This window comes from Rattus norvegicus, chromosome 5 (assembly GCF_021556685.1).
Source record: "Rattus norvegicus strain SHRSP/BbbUtx chromosome 5, alternate assembly SHRSP_T2T, whole genome shotgun sequence".
NCBI classification, from domain to species: domain Eukaryota; kingdom Metazoa; phylum Chordata; class Mammalia; order Rodentia; family Muridae; genus Rattus; species Rattus norvegicus.
In genome coordinates this window covers 116,123,385-116,145,299 of record NC_141538.1, presented here as the reverse complement: position 1 = coordinate 116,145,299, position 21,915 = coordinate 116,123,385, and positions in this window count along the sequence as shown.

Here is a 21,915-nt window from a genome sequence, read left to right as displayed (position 1 = left end):
TTTGAGCAAGTGGGGCTTACGTGTTAGAGGTATTTGCTTTATAGATCTCTTAAACACAGTAATTTAAAACTTAAAAGATAATGTTAGCCCTCACAAAACCTGCCCTTAGGCCTCTGTTTACCGAATAACATTTCATCTGTTTACCTAGTTACGATCCTTCTGTTTAGGACATTGTCATCAACACTACCATTTTGGGGGTTGCTATGGACCATGTTGGCCTTTTGCCTTTGTCCCTCTTCAGTCTGCACCCAGACAGTGTAGAAGTCATACTGGAGGAGAGAGAGAGAGAGGAGAGAGAGAGAGGAGAGAGAGAAGAGAGGAGAGAGGAGAGAGGAGAGAGGAGAGAGGAGAGAGGAGAGAGGAGAGAGGAGAGAGGAGAGAGGAGAGAGGAGAGAGGAGAGAGGAGAGAGGAGAGAGGAGAGAGGAGAGAGGAGAGAGGAGAGAGGAGAGAGAGAGAGAGCCCATTGTCCCTGTTTTCATACCTGATAATGGAACAATAATCTACAAAGAGAACCAGGCACTGAGGACTCTCTCTGACTGGCCTTGTGCATACTCTGAAAGATGGAGAGAAGAAAAAGCAAAAGAATTTTTAATGGCATTTTTCTTTATAAAGATTGCTTTAGGGAGCCAAGTATTAATCAAGTGCTTCATTGTGAGAGGCTTGTGTGGTAAACTCCCTTGTTTTCCACAGATGTTGAAGCAGTCTGAGCCAGAATTCAGGAAAACTGCTCTCCCTCCATACCCACCCTAGCCCCAGGGGCTGTGATAAAATTGATTAAACTCGATTCAGGTCAAGCCCCTGGGCTCTGGTGACCTCACAGAAACCCCAGGATTCACTGCATCTGAAGCAAAAATGGTGGCTGCAGAGCATCTGTCATAAGAGATGGGATGAGGAGTCCTCACTGAGTAGGCAGAAGCCATGCACAGGGAGGTCCACGTGCTATGAGCTAAGTTGCTGCTCCTGGGATGAATGAACTATATTGCTGTCCTTATTTCCTGGAGAAAGTCCAGATCACTCTCCAGCACTCCTGGAAATGTGGTCCTTATTTAGAGCTGAATTGCTCATTTGTCCAGCATCCTTGCTTGGGACATTTTTGTGCCAGTGTTTTCCCCTATAGCCACAATGAATGGGACGCCTCACCTCCAGAGATGTTTTGTATTTAACAAAGTATACTAGTTGTCACATCCATGGGCTACCCAGGAAATGGGGCAGCCATTCTCTGGCGTCTCAGTTAAAGACATACAAGCCTTAAGGAGCTGTATGTACTCAGGTAAAGCTAAGCTCTGACTTCACAGAGCTAGGCCTATCTTCTTGAGCCTTGAAAACCCTGGAAACCCCCTGGTAAAGTAGAGCTAGCATAACATACTGGAGAGGACTTTAATGAGGCTAAGTAAAGAAAGCGTGTTTAACCTTTGACTAATCAATCTTCCTTTCTCCTATTGAGATGGGACATAAGAATGTCAGCTTTATATCTGGGCTGAAGATGCTTTGGTAACAAATACAATACTCCTGTACAGTTCACTGTTTTCTAGCCCCAGGCCTTCAGAGAATGAACTGCCCCAGGGGTTTGCTGATGGCAGGATCTAAATAACTCTGCAGTACTGTTGTCTGAAAAGAGCCTTTCTCTGCTCTTATGAGCTCCCTGAAGTCTGAAATTACTGTGTTAACACACTATACCTGAAATTAGCCTGCCTCCTCCCCATGCTAGGGGCTGAACTTAGGGCCTCTTGTGTGCTGGGCAAGTACCCAACGGCTGAGTTACATCCTAGTGCCCCTTCAATCTTGTTCTCCTTCTTGTTAGTATCAGCATATCAGTGTGGCAGAAGGAGGGTGTACTGGCTGCTTTTCTGTGTCACCTTGACACAAGATGGAGTTATCACAGAGAAAGGAGCCTCCATTGAGAAAATGCTTCCATGAGATCCAGCTATAAGGCATTTTCTCAATTAGTGATCAAGGGTTGGAGGACCCACTATGGGTGATGCTGTCCCTGGCCTGGTGGTTTTGGGTTCTATAAAAAATCAAGCTGAGCAAGCCAGGGGAAGCAAGCCAGTAAGTAGCATCCCCCCATGGCCTGCTTCCTGCTTGAGTTCCAGTCCTGACTTCCTTTGGTGATGAACAGCAATGTAGAAGTGTAAGCACAGTTCTTCCCCTTCTTGCTTCTTGGTCATGATGTTTTGTTCAGGAAAAGAAACCCCAACTAAGACAGACGGAAAGGATCATACTGGCTGAGACTCTGTCATGACTCAGCCACTGCACATATAGAATATCTGTGAAAACTTCAAAATACTTCTACAAGGCAGAAGCATTATTCCTGCTTCTGCAGACAAAAGCCCCGAGAGGTTAAGTACCTTTTCTTAGGTTACACAACCAGCACAAAATGGGAGTCATTTGAAATTTACAGATATAGTCTCCAACCCAATGATGCTAATCCTCTCTTTGCATGTGGACCCCCTTGGATCCCAAATTTGAAGGTCAGTTTTCTCGGTAAAACTGTTAGAACTGAGACAGGATAATTTTGAGTTTGAGATCAGCTGTAGCCTGTCTTTCTCAAAAACAGCAAAAGAACATGTAGAATCTTGAAAAAATACATCTAAAGCCCTTTTCTTTTTTTAAAGAAGCTTTCTATGATCTATTGTTTTATTGATTTAGTGTTTATTACATTGAAAATTGGAGCATAGAATGACAAGTGATGAATTTGTTATCTTCCATTTATAAAAGAGGAAGGAGGAGGGGAGTCGACTCCTGCAGAGGACACTCCCTGTGAAGGATATTTTCTATAAGTTATTTCAACAAAATGCAAAGTTCAATATTTCTCTCTCTTCAAACTGATTTTTTTAAGTATAAAATGCCCGGCTCTAGACAATGTACGTCAGAGGAAGACCTTCCCTAAATTATGCCCAAGCTCACATGTAGCATGTAGGGTCTTACTGAACCCACTATCACTACTATGAGATGTGCATTAGTGTCTTTATTTTTGCAGCTGATAAACTTCAAGGAGGCTGGGTAACTTGCTCGGTGTGCACACATCTATTATGTAGGGACTTAGCTGGCTCTTTTCCCTAGACCTCTTAGCCTTCAAGTGTGTAGACAGGGCTAACAAACACCCAAGCAGCCTCAGTCAGATTCTTTTGGGATGTCACAACAGGCATTTGGGGTTGGGCCTGAGTACAGCTCCTCCAGAAACAAGCTGCACGTACAGGGTGGGGTGGTCATTGGGGAGGCCTGGAGGGTGGTGACCTGGTATCCAGGGAAGCAGGCAAAGCAGGTTCCAGAAAGCTTGGGCTGGGTGAGAGTGAGAGGTCCAGGCAGCTGTCCCAGTCACAAATTCCAGCAGATTTCCAGAGAGAAAGTTTAGTACCCAGGAATCTGTGAAGCCCAATGGCATGTACCAAGGCAAACTAGAGAATTAACAGCTTGTGAACTGGGACTAAGGAGTTCAGATGCTCAGGGGTCATGAGTACACTGATGCCTCAGGTGAATGAAACTGAGCCTTCCCCGTGGAATAAGAGAGGTGGAGTATGGTGGTTGAGAGGGAAGATTTCTGAGGCCACACTGTGTTGTTGCCAACCCCAGCTGATGCGTGTTAGCTGTGTGGCCTTGAAAAGTTACTTCAGTGTTTTGAATCCCAGGCTCTTTATCCATCAAATGGAGATGCTGATGTGAAGATGAGATAAGAAGAGGGGAGATGAACAGCACTGGACTTCTCTCGGTGGTCTGAGTGGCAGGCACTCGTCATTATTGGTGTAGATGACAAACGTTCACATGGTGGTTAGAGGCCAAGGGCAAAGAAAGGATAGACATCAAGCCTTGGCACAGAGACAATCAATTCAGGATGCTATCAACATCCTTGGGTGTGTTACCTCATGCATAGTCTGATATAGCAGGGTGTAAGAGGAAAAGTGCAAGGGTGAAATTAGAGTTAGAAGAATTTAATTGCTGTCTCCATCTGCTATCCAAAATAGTCAATATAGTTGAACATCCCTTATTCAAAATAGATAGGCCTGAATATGTTTCAAATTATTTGGATTTTGTTATTCACCTGTTAGAAAACCTTAATCAAGAAATCTATAACCCAGAAGTGCTCCAAAATCTGATTTGAGAACATTCCAAATTTGGGCTTTTTGGATTAGGGATGCTCAGACCCCAGTGACTGAGATTTAGTCAGACACTTCAAAACTGCCAGCCAAGACATGGAGGACTTGACTCAAATGATCTCACTTGTTGACTATGCTCTATGGGCAAGTTGCCTGACCTCTGTGTATCTTAGTTTCTCTCCATTTGTGAGAAGAGGGAAGGAGTCTCATATGTTTGTTATGAGGCCTGAAAGGGGATATGAGTATTCTACCCCTGGCCATGTAATTTTATTAAAATGTGTCTTAAATGGCAAAGCCTGAGTTATAGTCAGAGGCTGCCTGGTTATGTCAAATTGACTTTAAGCTGAGGAGGAAGAAAGAGCTAGGGTGATTAAAAGTAGGATTATTTGAGTCGACACACAATTTTAGATAAGGCTTAGATTTTAATTAGGAGTTGTACCTCTGCATCAGCCAGAACCTTCAGAAACTGCTTCATCCAGTCACAGGTTGTCGTGTCCCTCCTCTCCTGGGTTGCCAGGAATACTGAATATTTGCATGTTAATGTTAGCAAGCTACTTGCTGGAGGCTTGGTTTCTATGACACAATGAGAAAAAAACTAATTCTTACTCTCTAAGTTTATAGTGAGGCACAAGCAAGGAAGTATAAAAAGTGTATGAAGGTGATATTTTCAGTCCCTTGAGAAGTCTACCTACAAAGTGGACTCTCATTTGAGGACCAAATTATTTATTGTATTTTGGCCATAGCCAAGGTGCTTTCATGTGCTGGTGTGACTTAATCCCTTGTGAAAAGCCACATGCATATTGGTTAGGGTACAAGCTAAGCAGCTATATGAGACAGTCCCCTATTGAGCCTGTATAGACCTTCATAACTAACTGCTCTAGAGCAGGCCACTTTGCAGGTGAGTAAACTGAGACTTGAGAGTTTAACTGATGGATGTACAAGTGGAGCTGAAAAATAATGAGGCTTGTTCTAGTACAAATTAGAGATAAAAATCCAGACATAAGTGCAGAAACAGTACAATGTCAGTTTTGAGGACAGAGTGAGCTATTTGCCTTGGGGAGGTAAGAAAGGACAAGTATGCAAGTGCATGTGTGTGCATGTGGGTGTGTGTGTGCATCTGTGTGTGTGTGTGTGTGTGTGTGTGTGTGTGTGTGTGTATTTCATCTGGGTCTTAGCAGATAAGCAGGATATTATTAGGAAAGGCCATGCCAGGGGGAGGAGCATAGAACAAAAGGTTGGAAGAAAGAATATAGGTGTGAATATTACAAATGACACATAGATATAAAATGAGCCTAGAGGAACATATATAAAAGAAGGAAGAGGATGACAGAGATGAGCAAAATTGATCTGAACCACATAAATATTTGACTTACTACTTCTTTAATGGAACAGAGTCTGAGAAGGTTAGAACATCATTTTGACACCTTTATATTGGCATTTTTCAGTATGTTTATGTAATTTTCTCTTCAATGTCATTCAAAACTAAATAATGAGTGCACTTCAACATAGCAAAAACAAAACAAAACAAAAGAAACAAACAAACAAAAAACCAAAAACCAAAAAGCCCATGATGTGAAAATTTGTATTAGATTATTCAAATAATTGAATAATAGATTTGATCTTAGATGCCTCTCAAAAGTTTATGTGTTAAGGCTTTGTCACTATTAGGAAAGAAATGGTGGAACCTTTAAAGGATGACACATAGTTGTAGAGACTGAGGTTATCAGACCGTTCCTTTCAGAAGCATGTTGAGATCTCAGTATGGTTCTATCTTGCTGCCTGTGTCCTAGACTACTCCATACCTTACTTGCCCTTGGGGGTTGGAGGTGAGGGCAAGGAGTCAAGACACAGACTTCAGGAGCAGGTGAGAAATGCAGCAGCAAGTTCATCTGAACACTGATGCAAACTCCTTTAAACCCCACCCCCCTTACCCCATTGGTTTCGAGAAAGCATCTCTTCTAAACAGCAGTTCCTGATTGGCTGGCATTGTCTGCTCCAGCAATCCTTGGTCTCATAGGTAGTCCTGAAGGAGATGCCTTTGCAGCTGTGTCCTTCCCCCTCCCCAGCCCTGCCATTTCTGCACTTTCTCCTTTTGCTTTCTGGTCACTATGAGGTAAGTGACATTATCCTACCAATTGTCCCTGACCTTGATGCTAGCTAGGCCTTACCACTACCTAGAGTGGGCCATATATTGAGTATAGCTGTGAGCCAAAATAAACCTTCTTTAAGCTCCTTAACTCAGGTGTTCTGTCACATGGACAGAAAGGTTGCGTAACCATCAGTGATGATGATGATGAATATAAATTCATTAAATTGTGAAATGTTGGGCAACGAGAATTTCACCAAAATAAGGGAACTGACATTAGCAAAAAGGGAGAGGAAAAATTGCCTAATAAAAGGTCTGCTGTCAATTAGAGGTTAGAGAAATCCCGGAAAAGAACAAGCCTAGATATATTGGTTCTCAGAAATTTCTAAGGATCTTGAGTTGGGGGGAGGGGTGTGATTATAGTTTATTTACTCCAGCTTTTCAGGTTGTGTTTGGAAGAGTTGAGATCAGGAAATAAGAAAGATTGTGTGTGTGTGTGTGTGTGTGTGTGTGTGTGTGTGTGTGTAGCTCGGAACAGAATACTGTCTTTGGTCTCAAAACCAAACAAATAAACAAGAACAACAAAACAAAACAAACATCAAAAATAACTTGGGACCCACAAAAATTAGTAAATATAAAACAGAGCTGTCAAGATAGAAGTCATGCCATTCTTCAAATTTAAAGTCCTCACCCATATTCAAATCTACATTGTTAGGAAATGACCATATGAAGATGCAGTAGTTAATGAGAGCGTACTGGATTAGAATGGGCCCCAATGGACTGATGAGGTCTTTTCAGAGTGCATAAGGCCCATCACCATGGAAGCAGAAAGACAGAAATGAGCGCACCTGCAAGACACAGAATCCGAGGACTGAAACCATTAAAAAATAGGAGAAGGCCCTGGAGTTGACTCCCTCTGAAGAAATCAACTGTATGGACCTTGGTCTCAGACTAGCTGCCTTCAGCACTGTAGACAACAACTTCCTATTGTTAAACATTTAGTTTGTGGTACATTGTTAGGGAAGCGCCAGGAAATGTGTACAAAGTCACTAAGAAAATCTTTATAGGAGCAGTGTGAGGGGAAGAGCACTGTATTAACCAAATTAAGCTATGCAATAATTCATCCAAACACAAAATATGTATGAAGAACCTCTTTGTCCCTAAGCCAGGAAGCATCAGAGTGCCACTCATTTGCCTTTGAGTAGCCCAAAGTATGATCCCATTGGATATATAACAGTAGTAAACATTTTAAAGACCCAAAGAAATGAGATAGGCAGAGGTTTGGACACAAACTGTGACATCTGAGCCAGGCCTTGATACTGTTATGCTAGTTGCCTAAGGGAGCCAATTGTTTGTGACATTTGAATGGGCTGCCTATAATCTTTTTACCTGGTCTTACAGCAATGAAAGGGCAGGATCACAGGATTGCTAAATTTACTTAGTAGGGCAAGGCAAACAAATAACCCCAACAACTCAAGCTAGTTAATATGATCCGCTGTACTAACTGACCTGCTAGGAAAAACAGCAGCTGAGATGGCGACCTCTGCATGCTCAGGCCCAAATCCTCCTGGAGTTTTAGGCTCATTTAAAAAAGGCTTCTGAAATTTGCTCCATTGGGGGTCTTCTTAGTCTGTCTGCCCAGAAATCTCTACAGTTCTAAAAAGTCAGATTGTGTTATTTATGCAGTAAAACAACAGAACCCCCCCCCCACACACACACACACACATTTTCTTTCCAAGTATCCCATGCATGGGAGGCCAAGCCTTCAGCAGGTTATTAATGTGTTGAAAGGCTGTGCTTCCAGGCTCAGAAACAGGAGCCAGGCCGACTAGTCTTGGCTTTGGGATTTTTGGCTCTTCCATATAGGGGGGCCCGGACTCCTAGACGAACTCCTGGAGGTTGCTGTACTAAGCAAGCCGCTGAAAAGCAAGAGCAGAGAATAGAATCGACTGCAGCTGGAACCACATCTGCTCTGAAGAATGATGTCAGCCATGCTACTAGAGGGGGCCTTTCCTGTCTCTAATTACCTACTCACTGATCTAACAAACTCTCTGAAACTGCACGAAGAGTATGAACCGACTGCATAGGTTTATAAGTGAGAACAAAGGAGTAGTTCACAAAACAATAGTCTTATTTGACTGACCCACCACTCCGGGAAGGCCCAGTGTCCCTTAGAACCTGCATCAGGCTCCCTTCACTGTGCTCATACCTGGCTCCCCTTTGTAGACATTTATGACTGTTGAATTTTTCTTAACTCACCTGTTGGATTTTGATCACCCACTTGGGTAGAAATACTTCAAGACTTCTAATTCCAAGCCACACCTTTCTCTTCAATCTTATAGTTCTTCAAATTACAGGTTCCCCGGGATCACATTCTGAAGCAGGGGCTCTCAGCCTTCCTAATGCAATTCTTTAGTACAGTTTCTCATGTTATAGTGACTCCCAACCATAAGATTATGTCTATTGATACTTCATAACTAATGCTGCTAATGTTATGAATCAGAATGTAAATATCTGTGTTTTCCGATAGTCTAAAGTGATCCCTGTGAAAGGGTTATTCGATTCTCCCCTCAAAGGAGTTACAATCCACAGGTTGAGAACCTTTGCTCTAGAGACACTTGATTACTCCCTTGGGTTATGAGACTATTAAAATAATGGACTCCAAGAAACTAGAATTCCCCTAGGAATCTTGTGGTAAGAATTAAACAAGCAATAAATAAATAAACAAACAAACAAACACACACACACACATGCACACGCACACACAAAATGGCTGGAGCCAGAATGGGTACTGTCTCCTGGAGAAAAGTGAACAACTTGCTAGATGTGCTTGCAGGATAGATAGACAAGGATGGGCCTGGAAAGCACTCCTTAACTGGATTACTAAATTACACATGCACACCTTTGCCTTCTGTTTAAACCTCTACCTTATTTGAAACCTGAAGATGACTTTGGGCAATGGATCTTTCCAACAGGCATATTGATTAAATCTCATTTTCTCCGGTTGTTTATGAAACTGACTTTTTGAGTACAGGTGGGTGAGCCTGTCTTGTCCGGGATTTCAGGGAGTAGACTCTGCTTCTAATGACTCTTGCAACATTTCTGAAATCTATTGGGCCTTCCTGTAATTTCTTACTAGTTCATCCTCTCTATTCTTATTGATACTACCCAAATTCAGGGCCATGTCTCTCACTTAAGACATTACAGCAGTTTCCAAATAGGCTTCTCTGCTATTAGCTCCTTTTAATCCAACTCATACTACCCTTAACAGTCAATGTGTTATTTTTAAAAAGTAAAAATCCAAAAGGCTAGAAATAGAAGGAAACCAACTCAATATTGTTAAGGTCATTTGTTAAGACTCACAGCTGACTGTACTATGGAAAGACTGAGAGTTTTCCCTTTAGGATAATAGACAAGGCAAGCGTGCTGTTTTTACTGTTTCTAGTCAATATTATAAATGGAATTCTTACTTGAAGCCTTTAGGAAAAAATAAAACAGAGAAAATGGAATGTAGGCGGTAAAATTATATCTGTGCAGATGACATTGTTTTATATGCAGAACATTCTAATGATTCTATCATCAAACTGTTAGAACTAATAAATGACTTAGCAAAGTAACTTAGTACCAAATCAATATATAAAAATCAATTGACTGGTCTGGGAGTGGTAGCACAGACCTTAATTATAGCACTCTGGAGGCAGAAACAGGTGAATTTCTCTGAATTCAAAGTCGGCCTGGTCTCCATAGCACATTTCAGGACAGCCAGGGACACATAGTAAGGTCCCATATCAAAAATTAATTGATTAACTAATTAATTGATTAATTTAACAAATAAGGTCAGTTGTACTTATGCAACTAAAACTATAAAATGTTCTTGAAAGAAGTTAAAGAAGAAACAAACAGGGTTTGCATGATGGCCCAGAAGGCAAAGAAGATAGCCACCGTGTGTAATCACCTAAGTTCAATCAGTGGAAGCCGAAGGGCAGGCAAAACTGACCATTGCACATTATTCCCTCACTCTTTATATGTATTTCATGACATCTGTCCTCATGTACAAATGCACCACACAAAACAAAAACTAACCAACCAAACAAAAAAATTGCTTGTTATCTTAAAGAGAGAGCTCTCAGTTTTCCCACAGCATGAGGTCATTTGTGAGCTTTTAGTATACAACTTTAACTATACTGGGCTATATATTTCTAGAATTTTGACAGTGAATTTTTACTTTTTAAAAATAATATGTTGACTTCTATGTGTAGAATGAGTTAGCTTCAAATGAACCAATAGCAGAGAAGCCCATATGGAAAGCCTTTTAATGGTTAGAAAGAAGACATTCATCAGTGCGTGCCATTCTGGTTTGCTGAATGAGAAGACTTAGTATTGGGCAGGAACTGATCCTACCCTAAACCACCTAGAGAACCCACATAATTTGTACTTAAAAGCCTAATAAAATACATTTTTAGAATTCAAAACTTTTTCTTCAGAATTCCATCCTAAAATTCATACGACATCTCAAGGGAACCAACTCATCAGCAAAAGCTTGAACAAAATTTGACATCTCAATGTCAGGACTTACAAATTTGGAGGAAAGCAATAGTGATCAAAGCAATGGAGTCAGGAAGTCTTCACAGTATTTCTACCAAGTATTGATCAAACTTACATATGTGGGTGAGTCAATCAAAGCCTATGAAAAATAATGTGATATCTTCAGTAACAGTACTTCCCTGGTGTACTGGAAGCCCTGGATTAAATTGCCTGCACTAAAAACAAACATCAATGAGGAGACAATCATACCATCGAGGCATGTGTGTACAGATGAGTGGTTTAGAAGAACTTCACATTACACTTGTATGAGTGTGGGGTGTGTGTGTGTGTGTGTGTGTGTGTGTGTGTGTGTGTGTGTGTGTTTGGAAGTTTTTGAGAAGGATGATGCATTAGTGGCTTTTCTGTTGCTGTGAAAAGGCACTAGGAGTAAGGCAACTTAAAGAAGGAAGGGTTTGTTTGGGCTTTATGATTCCAGGGTGTTGGTGTCCATCCTGGTAGAATAGAGGCAGTTGGTGGAAGCGTGGTGGCTATATCAAAAGCTCAGGGTTCATAGCATGAACCACAAGAACAGAGCATGGAAAGCAAACTAGCAGTAGTTGAGGCTTTTTCCTCTTAAAGTCTGACTCCAGTGGCATACTTCCTCTAACAAGGCATTATCTTCTAAGCCTTCCCAGACAACACCACCAACTGCCGTGAGACTGAAGTGGTCTCTGTGATCACCATGGCCAGCAGTGTAACAGTCTGCAGGAAGTAAGAAGGCAGTTTGTTTCAGCACAAGTCAGAAGCTGCCATAGGTTCATACTGTGGAAGTCTGATTCCAGGTAGTTTATTTGAGGCATACTTAAGCACAACACAATTTGATGAAAAATTTCTTGGCAATAACTCAATCCCATGTGCACAACAAAGCGTAAGACATGACTACATCAAAATTCTTTCTGAAGTCCATGTGACATGCCTTAAGATATGCTCTATAAATTGACTGGTGATGGGGAGACACACAATAAGCAAGGATCTGGTGTTGTCTCAGCTACACAGATAGGACAAAGGTCACCCACATCCACTCTCAGCCTTCTGGGTGAAAAGCAGGCTACATCTCTCCCCTTGGAGAGATAGACCTGTGTCTTTAACATACCTGATTGCCCTAGTACCTATCTGTGGGCCAAAAACCTCTGTGCTTCCCACATGGGAGCAAATATTCAAATGCCTGAAACTGTGGGGAAACATTTCATTCACCACCAGTGTTAAGATGACTTAGTGGGAGAAAATGTAAGCTGTTCAACGAGCACCATGGAAGACACTGCCTGCGTACATGTAGAAATACTTAGTGCCCCACCCTACACTTACAAAGACTTAACTCAGAATGGACTACTGATCTTAATGGAAAAGCTGGAACTATTTTAAAAAAAAAAAAACAACTTTAAAGAAGACATAGAAGAATGTGTTGATGGAATTGAATTTGGCAATGGTTTCTTGGATGATAATGAAAATACAGGTAGCAAGAGAAAAATCAGTTGGCTAGAATCAAAATTAAAAATACGTGTGTGTACACTATCAACAGAATGAGCAAAACAGTATTTTTCAAACCAGTTGTCTTATAAAAAGTTGATAGCCAGCATATGCAGAGAACTTCTGTAAGTCAACAAAGAAACAAAAGCAGGGTAGTTTAAAAATGCACAGAATGTCTTTATAGATAGGGTAAAAGCATGATCAATACACACATAAAAAGATGTGCTAGTAACACCATTAAATACTAATCTCAGTGAGATATCACTTCCCACCCACGAGGATGGCCACAGAGACAATCCCACAAACTCAATCCAATAATAAACCACCAACTGGTCAAATAAACAAATACAATAAGATTTGGTGAAAGATTGGAGACATTTGAGTGCTGGTAAGAAAGGAACTGGTGTAGCTGCTGTCACAACAGTTTGACTGATAACTTCTTAAAAATAAACAGAACCAACTCCAACCTCATATCTTACCATACACATGAAAAAACTGAAAATAGGATTCTAATAGATACTTATACCCTGACATGCACAGCACCATTATACAGACAGCTAATAAGTGTGTTATGCATGCAAAATGTGGTTTTATACATGGAAAATTATTCATCCTCTAAAAGGAAAGAAATTTTGACACATGCTGTGGTGGTTTGAATAAGAATATACTCCACCCCCCTTGACTTACGTATTTAAATGTTTAGAGTGGCATTGACAGCGTATGTAGTATTGGCATTTAATAGTCTTTTGACTATTAGTGGTCACTCTTAGATAGATCTATAATAGAAAAGGAGCAAGATGTCCAAGGAAAATCCTGAATGTACACTTTGAAGAGGAAAAAAAAAAAGCACTAGAAAAAAAGTTTAAAGGAAACCCTGATTCTAAATGAAATCAAGGGAGTGGTGACCTTAGGGGAAGGCTCCTCCCAGCTAAATTTCCAAATTTAAAAAGGAATTAAAGAAAAGGGAGGTGGCACATGCCTCTAATCCCAGCACTTGGGATGCAGAGGCATGTAGATCTCTGATTTTACGGCCAGACTGGTCTACAGAAAGAGTTCCAGAACAACCAGTCTTACGCGGTAAAGGAAACCATCAAAAGCAGAAAATTGGCGCAAATGTAATAGAACTAGGAGGTGAAGTGGGAATTTCTGGTTTTGTTGGAGACATGTTGTATCATGTGATGTTTTTCTGGGAGCTGCCTTATGAATGTTTTGCTGAAGCAGACACACGAGAGGACGTTTTGCTGAAGCAGATGCACAAGAGAATGTTTTGCTGAGAACAGACATGTGGTATTTTTCCGGAAACTGTCTTGTGAAAGGGTATATGACATTTAGTTGGAGTGGATGCTGGAGAGGACTCAGGATGTTTGGAAAGGCTATAAGTATAAGCAAATATAGACAGTGAATGACACTGTGGCATTGGTTCACCTTGCTTGTTTTCATCGGACTTCACTGATGCTGGTTTTCACTGACAATGCTCTTGCATTGGTGAACCTTGCTTTCTTCTCTGATCATGACTTAGCAGAGAGAAATGCACCAAAGAACTGTTCCAGCTTCTTGCTGCTTCTGTGGATTCATGCCAATCAACAGAGTCTCATAATTTCTTCTGGATCACACCACTAATGTTCATTTGTATTTGGTGTTTTGCTAGTGGTCTGGACTGCTGACAATGAAGGTTGGAATTGCCCCAAAGAACTACTTCTAAAGAGGTCAATGTCCCCCTTGTCCTATTAGCCATCTTCCTCCGCTACCTGTTTGGTGGGCTATAAAGAAGCTTGAATCATTTAAGAACTCTTATTAAAGCAGGTTTAAAAAATATATAAGCCTACAAGGGGGGGCCAAGTTCAATCCCCCACAAGCAGCAGAAATTGGTACCTTTGGAACATGGTTTGCCTTTGGAGTACAAGGAAGGGGTTATGAAATCTCCCTCTAAGGAAAGCCTCTGAGGCCAGGCATACGTCAGGGCTGTCCATGTATGCAGACCTAGAGAGGCCACTGAGTGAAACTGTGGTGGTAAAATCTGGATGAGTGCCTTAGAGACCCCAAGACGTTGCAGATGACAGAGCCATGGCATACCTCCTGAGGAAAGCTGCTAGCAGGGAGTAGAAGCAGCCCAAGAGAAAGAAGTGTGTTACAGTCGAAAAGCTGAAAGGAGTTGGAGATCTGGAGTGTTTTGACGTCAGACATGGAGATGCAGAGACTGGAATTTAACCAGCTAGATTTTGCTACTGCTTTGGTCTGGTATTTCCTCACTATGCTCCTCCCTCTTTTTCCCTTTTCTGTAATAGTACTGTATATCCTGTGCTATATTATATGTTAGAAGTTATGTAATCTACATTTTGAATTTTGATGTTACAGGAGATTCAAGTTAAGAGATTTCCACGAGTCTCTGAAAATCCTTTTAAACAATGTTGGGACTACTATAAGCATAATTTTTTTTGCAATCTACTCCTGATAAGGAATCAACCTCTCCTCTAGTCCACCACCCAGTAAAGGTAGTAGAGGAGAAAAATTATTAGGATTTCGGACAAGTGGAACCTGGTCAGCATTGTTCTTTCGGGCGAGCTTGATCTTTGGCAGCAGTTCAGTCCCGTAGCAAACACCAGATATGACTCAGCAGCTGCAGACCTCTAGGCAGGCAGACACCATGTGCAAACCAGCAGCTATGGTCCAGTCCTTTCAGCTAGCAGAAGTTTCTTCATCCTGAAGAAACCGCCAGGCTCACCAGCCAGCCTGAGGCAAGGCCACAGAAGTGGCAAGCTGTTGCAGGAACCTAATGAGCAGTTCTTGGGCAAGTTTCTCTCAATGGTGTTGTTAGCACAAGTTGAACTCAACAACATTGTGTAAGGCAAACCAATACATGCCCGTCTTTAGCAAAAGTAGTGAGGTGGAGCAAACCAAACCAAAGCCCAGTCATCATCTTCCACTGTCCATGGGGTCATATTTATACTCCCTCATCAAGTGTCCTTTCACATGTTTGCTACATCCAAACATCCTTTTACCCGTGTCTGCTTTAGGACAACAGTCTTTCACGTGTTTGCTTTAGCAAGACACCCTTTCACCTCTCTGCCCCAGCAAAACATCATTTGACATGAGTAACTTTCCAAAGAACTAATAGTTTCTACTTCACACTATGGGGATTTTGGAGGCAAAATTAATGCATTTCTGCATCTCGATATGGAAACAAGCCTGTGGGAACCAAGGAGTGGAATGGGGTGGTTTGAATAAGAATGGCCTTCACAGACTCATAAAGTTGAATACTTAGAGAGCAGCATTAGGGGGCATGGCCTTTGATGGAGTGGGAGTGGCCTTGTTGGAGGAAATGAGTCACTAGGGCTTTGGAGTTTTGAACATCCAAGCCAGCCTCTGTGTCTCTCTCTTTCTTGCTGCTGCTTGATAGCTCAGATGTATAACTTCTAGCTACCTCTCCAGTACCACGTCTGCCTGCATGCCACCATGTTTCCCACCATCATGATAATGGAGTAAACCTCTGAACCTGTGGGCTAGCCTCAAATCAAATGTTTTCCTCGATAAAAGCTGCTGTTGTCATAGTGTCTCTTCACAGTAATAGAGACCCTAATGCTGATAGATGATTCTTGAGGACATTATGCTAAATGAAATAGGCCTGTCACATCACTGAAGGAGAAATGGTGCATTACCTCCATGCTTCATGTTCCCTGGAGCAGCCCTAGACAGAGGAGTGTCAGGAAGGAGCAATTGGCGCAGGCCCAACTTATACTGGAAATGGAAGGGAATGAAAAATGGAGAAGTAGAAAAAAGAGAAAGGGGAAAGAAAAGAAGGGTTTGTAAGAAACAGATAAAAAAAGTATCAGAAAGGCTTTTGTCTCTTGTGGGACATCAGGGATAAGAAACAGACTCTTAATACAAATCACCCCCAAGGACAATCCTCAGGGATTTCTAATAGCAGTGAGTGGTGGTGGGTAAAACCCAAGTCCTAATCCTGACGTCTCAACTTTGTACCTCTGGCTACATTCACACATGTTGTGTTTCTGTCTGTAATTCCATAACTGTGAAACTGGGTTACTAATACTCACTGGAATCTCAGGGGACAACTACATAAAAGCATAGAGGTACAAATTATTTTGAAAGGAAATACACTTCTTAAGTACAGTCTAACCTCACTCCCTCCTTTCACACTTTACTGCTTCACGGTGCCAATCCTGTTTCCCGATCTGAGAAAGGTATAAATATCAACACTGCTGTAGATTCACTTAAGGACTATAGCAAGTGATATGTGTGCCATATATAAAGAAATTGACAAATGTCTATGTCTATAACAGACAGTGACAACAATGGAAACACTTCTTTGCAGTTGATAATTAAAAATAAAAATAAAAATAAAACTATAAAACGAACAGTGAGACTGGGCACTTTACGAAGAATGTAAAAGGTCCTTGTTTTCAGCCTTCTGATTTGTCCATGCCATGCCCCAGCCTAGCCATTAAAAGCTGTTGTTTAAGGGCTCTGCTTTGCCTTTCTTTGTTTCCACAAGGTTAGAAGCATCCATTCCAGCCCTTTCCCCGCCCCCGAACCTGCACCCGCCCCCGCCCCGCCCCCGCACCCGTGTCCCATGATTAACCACTCCCATGATGTTGGATCACTTCCTGGACTTCATTTACTTAATAACTAATCTTTCATTGCCTCTCCTCTTTTAAAGCCAGTCAGGCTTCTTCCTGCCTTCATGGCTGCTTAAGGTCTCACCTCTTTAAATCACAGATAATTTGGAGACACACTCCAGCCCACTTTAATGGAGGGCTGATAGGCAAAGGCCATTTCCCTCATCTGTTTCCCAACCTTGCAACCTTTCAGACGCTTCTCAATAATCCTGCAAATCACTCATGCCGTTCTTCCTCACACACCTAGTAAATACTTCCAATAGGCAATTGCTTTTGGTTCTTTATATCGGGGAAAGGCTGTCCAACGGGGACCCAAAACTTAGCAAGAGCATGCCTATACACTGAGAACTTGGGCAAAGAACTTAGCCCTGGAATAGCTGAGGTCCCTGAGCCGGACATCTGTGCCAAGAACCAGGTCTAACATTGAACCTCCAAAAATATGTTTGCTGATCTCAAGCCCTAAGAGCTCTCCTGTCTATTTTGTGGACATTTTTGCCCATCCCCACCACCTCCTCACCCATCCCTCAGTCTGATCCTGTGAGTGACATTTCCTGGTTGGAAATACAAACTCTGTGGACCCTGCAACTTGCCCCCAAATTTGCTGAATAAGAACCACTAAGTAGTCCATTGCTTAACAAGCCTTCTAGGTTATTCTGACACACCCACAAGTTTAAGAAACACTGGGTCCAAACTGTACCAAGTACACAAAGCTAGTAAGTGTCAGAGTTAGGGCTGGTAATTAAAAATTGGTTAATTCTTAAACCAGAGTCCGAGAGGCTTTAAAACTATACTGCTCACAGTGAGAGTTTAAAGTAAAACCATTGTATGAGGTTCAGGGAAGTTTCGATCCCAGTTTAATCTAATGGAGCTTTTCAGCTCCGGCTCAATAGCACATCTCTCGTTCTCTCTGCCTTCTCTTCATGCTCACAAGAGGGCTTCAGCAATTCCAACCTCCGATTGGAACTTAAATGTCCAGAGGTCCAGGGATGCAGAAGGTCTGGGCAAGAAGAGGCTTTGCCTCCTCTCCAGTATTTTTTTCATTTGTGCCCTCAATGCAGCTTCTCCCAATCATTATTTTCAAGAGTTTCATTGTATGTTCATTTCAAATCAACCACTGGCAAGAAAAGTTGAAGTAACATGATTGGGTAAGACTAATCGAGGGGTTCGGACCGTGGATTACATGGAAGGTCATGTAGATGAGAGTGCTGCAGATTAGAGCAATGAGTACAAGGTAATAAGTGATAACAAACAAAGATTCATAAGCTAGCATTGGATGATAGGAATCCAAGTTAAAAAAATAACATTTTATGATTAAAGACAAGTGCAGCGTACAGTCTATTTTCCTTCCTTCCTTCCTTTCTCTCTCTCTCTCTCTCTCTCTCTCTCTCTCTCTCTTTCTTTCCTCCTTCATTTACTCATTTTAGAGCAAGGGTGACTATTTATGGACATCTTTGGAAAAAGCCAAGTATGGAGGATAGATGTCCACTGGATAAAGAGATGATGTGCGTGATAGCTGGCTACTTCTTTAACATTAGCAGAGTTCACCGAGGTCTCAGCAAGTGGCGATAGGTAAAAGGAATGGATGAAGATAAATCTTTTATGTGGAGAGTTATTAAGAGTGGGTCTCTGAAGTGTCATAACAAGAGAAAGAGAGCATGAGTCAGGAGCTACTACTCATTCTCATGTGTGTGGCCAAGTTGTCCCTGCTCCCGTCTGGGTCCAGGATGAAGAAAAAGGATGTAGATGTTGATCTACAAGTAAAAATTAAGCAGAACTGAAAAGAAAGTCTATAATTGAAGTAATGATAGCTCAGTTAGAAACGCTTGCATTAATTTCAGAATTTAGTGCTTGACTCTGTGATGCACTTTCAACAGTAGCAGTCTTTCTGGTAAGTCTATTGTACCCTGGCTATTGATTTCTCTTTGCATTTGTGTTAAGGGTTTTCAAATACATACACAAGGGGGTGGGAGGATGATGGTGTACACACCAAACCTCCATGTATCCTGGCTTAGTTATGGTTTCTGTCGCTGTGATGACTAAAAAGCAAGTTGGGGAGGAAAAGGTTGATGCAGCTTACACTTGCACATTGTAGTCCATCACTGAAGGAAGCCAGGACAGGAACTCAGACAGGACAGAAACCTGGAGGCAGGCACTGATGCAGAGGCCATGGGACAGTGCAGCTTATTGGTTTGCTCCTCATGACTTCTTCAACCTGCATTCTTATAGAATTCAGGGTCACCAGCTTTGGGGTAGCACCACACACAATAGGCTAGCCCCCACCCCACATCATTCACTAATTGAGAAAATACCCTGTAGACATGTCCACAGCCCAGTCTCAGGTAGGTATTTTCTCAGTTGAGGTTTCTTCCTCTCAGATGTCTCTAGCTTGTGTCAAGTGGACATAAATCTAGACAGCAGTTACCCCATTACCATCTTAGTATGATCAAATCTTAGTCAGTTGATTTTGTTTCCTTCATTCTCTGCCTTCATTATCCCGATGTCCATCCCCTAGTCTAGGTTACATTATTTTAAGACAGCTCTACTGATAAATATTTTCATAACATATAATCATTGATTTAAAATGTATAATTCAATATTTTAAAATATTCAGAGTCGTATGGACATCAATGCAGTTTTGGAATAGATTTATCACCCCAAAAGAAATCCTTTACTGGTTTTACTTAGGAATATATACATATGTGTAATATGCACATACATGTATGCATGCATACACATATATACCATATACATATGAGGAAATGAAGAAGAGTAAGGAAGTGCAGCTGGGAGGGCATGGAGGGAAGAAAGTGGTAGGAGACATGTCATAAACATATTATGGTCTCAAAAAGAAAAGAAAGCCGTGCATTACACATGTCACGTGATCACTTCAGCTCTCAGCCCTAAGCAATTACTCCTCTACTTCCTGTTCTTCTGGAATTGCCTGTTTATGAACACCTCACAGCAACAGAATCAGAAAATATGTAGTCTTTTAAACCTGGATTTTTCTACTCAGTATTTCTGAAGTTTATCCATGTTGTAGCATACATCGGCACTTTATTTTGTTTTATTGTTAGAAATAATATTCCACTTTGTGGACAAACTGGCTGTTTAGTTTGTGTTTGCTTAAGCCAGGTCAGTACATAGCCCAGGCCTGTCTCAGGCTTGAGACTCTCTAGCTCCCTAAGCGTGGACATTGTGAGCATGCATCGCCCTGCCAGCCTAAACCACAGTCTATGCATGCACCAGCTGGAAGATAGTTCCATTAGTTCTACTTGGCAGTTCTGCGAATAGACTCCTATGAACATTTGTGTACAAGAATATTCGTGTACAAGAGTGCATATGTTTTCGTTCCTTTTGGATAGGTGTCTTGAAAAGGATTTGTTGGGTTGGGTTGTAACTCTATTTGAACCGTCTGAGGGACTCTCAGACCAACTTCCATAGAAGTCATACCATTTTATGTTCTATGACCAGAGTGTGAATGTTCCAACTTCTCCATATTGCCCTCAACCCTTATTACTGTCCTTTACATTAGGGTTAAATAAGGATAAGGAGTGTCATCTCCTTGTGGTTTTACTTATATTTCTATGATGACTAATGATATACAGCATATTTTCAGTTTTTATTGTTCACTTTCAGATAACTGAAATATCTATTCAGATTGCTTTTCAAATTTAAACTGTTATCTGTCCTTTTGTTATCAAGATATAAAAATTTTACATTGCACATATGAAAATATTACTGTAGACATACCTGATATCTGCTATCCTGGGTTTTTCTCTCTGTGTCCTGTTCTCACTCCCTTCCCCATCCGTTAACAAGGTCTCACTATGTATCTCAGTTGGTCTCCCACAGTTCTTTGTGTAGTCTTAGGGTCGTGAGAGATTTTCCCCACCCATTTCAGAAAGTCTATTGGTACAGTCATGTGGGTAAGACTTTACAGGTGTAGCTTCTGACACTGCTAGGAGACACAACATTAAAGCCAATATTAAAGCAGATTTCCTGATCCTCTGGCCCTTTTAGACTTTCAATTCTCTCTTCAAAAAATGTTCCCTGATCTTTACCACCTCATTCATTCACAGGTGATTATGCACTTGCTTCAGCACCAATTTTTAAAATATTAAAATCACTTAAGTTGTTTGAACTCCCTTATAAAAAAATCAGTTCACCACTGTCACTAGTGACTTCGAAGTAAATCTTAAAAATTACGTGAATTTTCCTATACAGACTTGTATCTCTAGATGTCAGCGCCACATTATTTAATCTACATTGTCTTTGATCTTCAGAGCCACCCAGGTTCCAGTGTTCATTTGAAGAGAAAGTGACACTGAGGCAGAGGCAAGCTGTGTGCCCTTCCTATTACCTCACCATCCACTGTGGCCAAAGCATGATGTAATATTGTAATGGCAAAGGCAGCATGACTCAGGCAGTGGATTCTCTGCCTCACGGGCATCTTTTAACGTGCTGACTTTCTTCAAGGACTTCACAGTCATCTCTGGTTGACCTCCTTGCAGCATTCTGCTTACCAGGGTATAGGAAAAAACAAAACAAAACAAAACAAAAAACAAAACATGGTCTTTAAACTCATCAAGCGCCTGCTCTTAAAATATGAGGGAACAAATCAAAACCTTTGGGGATGGGAAGAAGTCTCAGATTCAACAACCCAAATTTTTAAATAGAACTTGGATTCTATTTACTAGAAAGAAGACTTGAATCACCTCCAGGAGTAGCTTAACCTCTTATCTCAGACACACCGCATGTCTAGTTGATTTCCAATACTAAAGGGTACCCATAATTGCAATGCTAAGGAGGGTAAAGCTTTAAGAATTTTAAGTTTTAAAACAGTCTGGGCTACATAGGGAGACAATGTCTAAAAATAGGAAAGAAAGTAAGGAAAGACTAGGGAGCAGTGAGAAAGAAAGGGAAGGAGAAAGAAGAGAGATAAGGATATCCTGTATTGGGGGATGTTGAAACCTTTTCTTCCTAGAATCTACTAAGCACAAAATGCCAAGCAACTTTACTGTCACCGAGCAATAGGTAGTGATCCCATGA